This window comes from Schistocerca piceifrons, unplaced genomic scaffold (assembly GCF_021461385.2).
Source record: "Schistocerca piceifrons isolate TAMUIC-IGC-003096 unplaced genomic scaffold, iqSchPice1.1 HiC_scaffold_951, whole genome shotgun sequence".
Lineage (NCBI taxonomy): Eukaryota > Metazoa > Arthropoda > Insecta > Orthoptera > Acrididae > Schistocerca > Schistocerca piceifrons.
The window spans coordinates 147,501-150,000 of NW_025729225.1; the positions used below are offsets into that span (position 1 = coordinate 147,501).

Below are 2,500 nucleotides of genomic sequence, written 5' to 3' on the forward strand. Positions count from 1 at the left end.
TCCAACTACGAGCTTTTTAACCGCAACAACTTTAATATACGCTATTGGAGCTGGAATTACCGCGGCTGCTGGCACCAGACTTGCCCTCCAATAGATACTCGTTAAAGGATTTAAAGTGTACTCATTCCGATTACGGGGCCTCGGATGAGTCCCGTATCGTTATTTTTCGTCACTACCTCCCCGTGCCGGGAGTGGGTAATTTGCGCGCCTGCTGCCTTCCTTGGATGTGGTAGCCGTTTCTCAGGCTCCCTCTCCGGAATCGAACCCTGATTCCCCGTTACCCGTTACAACCATGGTAGGCGCAGAACCTACCATCGACAGTTGATAAGGCAGACATTTGAAAGATGCGTCGCCGGTACGAGGACCGTGCGATCAGCCCAAAGTTATTCAGAGTCACCAAGGCAAACGGACCGGACGAGCCGACCGATTGGTTTTGATCTAATAAAAGCGTCCCTTCCATCTCTGGTCGGGACTCTGTTTGCATGTATTAGCTCTAGAATTACCACAGTTATCCAAGTAACGTGGGTACGATCTAAGGAACCATAACTGATTTAATGAGCCATTCGCGGTTTCACCTTAATGCGGCTTGTACTGAGACATGCATGGCTTAATCTTTGAGACAAGCATATGACTACTGGCAGGATCAACCAGGGAGCTGCGTCAACTAGAGCTGAGCAGCCGGCCGCCCGGGAGTGTGTCCCGGGGGCCCGCGCGAACACGCAAGCGTCCGCTCAATCATTCTGCAAACAGGAGGAGGCTGAGCTCCCCTGCACAATACACCTCGAAACCCTCTCAGGTCCCGGCGGCGCGCAGCGCCGTCCCAAGTACTTGGTCGGGTTCGAGAGAGGCGCAATCGCCCGGAGTTAGGCGAGTAGACGCTTTCGGTGCGACCACCCGTGCTCCCAACTGAGCTTGCCGCTGCCGACAGAGGCCCGGGAGCGTGCTGTCGTGGCATTGCCGGCGGGAGACAACACGCGCCACCTACGGTGACCGGCAGCTCCAACGCCAGCGCCACAGAAGGACAAAAGCCCCACTTGGGTGCCGAAGCGAACTCTCCCAGCACAGCGCACGCGCCAACACATCCGCACAGCTGCGATACAAACCACCAGCGAGAACCGCTGGGGCGACCGAGCAGCAGACGGCGTCGCGGCGCCGAGCGCCGGGCGGCGGCGCATCCTCAACGCACACAGTCCTCAATCGGACCAGCACACTGAAGATGTCCACCGCGCTTCGCACCGGGCCCGCGAGGACCTACTTTGGCCGCACGGCGCCGCGCGCAGGGTGCGCCGGCGCGCAGCTGCGACGCCTGCCGCGTCCGTCGGCCGGCGCGCCTGCCACTGGCCGCCCCCACCAGCCGGCTGTAGCGCGTGCGCCCACGCACCGCGCGGCCAGCACGCCGGGAGGCGCCCCCTCACCGGCCGGGGACGGTCCCACCCAGCCACCGCCGCGTATCGCTTCACACCCAGATGCCGTTCAGTTTCGTCGGCATGGTGGGTATCGCTGGAACAACCGGTTCGTACCTCAACCTATCGTCGCCATCACCGATTCACCCCTAGCGAGAACAACCGCACCACAACAGGTTACCATTTGTTCATTTGCGTAACTTCACCAGAAAACGCAGGCGTCCATCGCCATTTGCAACTTCAACGATTATTGCATGCCTGTGTCAGGTGTCACGCCACACTACGTCTGCCCACATACACGCAACAAAATGTGCACGCCTAGACAATACGTGGAAGGTGGCCCCCGTACGTATGCGATGTCCATTGCTCGAACGACTGTCAACCGGCCTCTGTAGCATGTCGCAGATATGGAACGCGGTGCACCATGCCATCACGGTGTGTGAGGAGAGACGACTAGGTCCGAATACATCAACAGACAGCTCATGCTGATCGCCATCCACGGCGTCCGTTCCTCCCACACGTCTCTATGGCGTACCACACTGCAATCCAGCTCTCATAGGGAGACGACACGTAGCTGCGTGCACAATATTTGCACTGTATGGTCCGCCGTTTTTGGGCGCAGTCGTTGTACGGTCACACATGTGCCACGATGTATCATTCGGTACATAAGGACGAATGTGCAGTACAGATTGTGGTTTACGCGTACGACATTAGCGGACGGTTGACACAGGCCGCACCACAACGTAGCCTGAGTACGTCGCATGCGAAGGGCATTGAACATGCAAACTTCTCACCAACCAGCTTGCGAAGGCAGGGGGGCAAGGTGGGGACGTGGGGAGGGGCGGCATGTACGTCCTGCTGCCATCCACATTACAGTGTACAGCAGGAGCATGTGGAAAGTCAGCAAGACTTGCAAGGTGTTTAACATGAAGCGATACACAGGGGAGCGGGCAGTGCGAGTAGCGAACTATATTGCGAGGGTTGCGGGTGGGCAACACTACACTAATTGAACGAGTCGTATAACAATTACAGAGCAGGTTTAGGCGACAACATGGGTTACGTTAGGGGACAACGTGGGTTACGTTAGGGGACAACGT

At 57.8% G+C, this 2,500-nt stretch overlaps 1 non-coding gene across 1 annotated transcript in view; it reads right to left on the bottom strand.

Moving 5' to 3' along the window:
- The window catches only part of LOC124773334, a 1,909-nt gene extending 1,255 nt beyond the window's left edge, over positions 1 to 654 (bottom strand). The window contains exon 1 of the ribosomal RNA XR_007014602.1: positions 1 to 654. This exon is cut by the window's left edge and continues 1,255 nt beyond it. This is a non-coding gene — a ribosomal RNA (small subunit ribosomal RNA).
- Between the last annotated feature and the right edge of the window lie 1,846 nt (positions 655 to 2,500).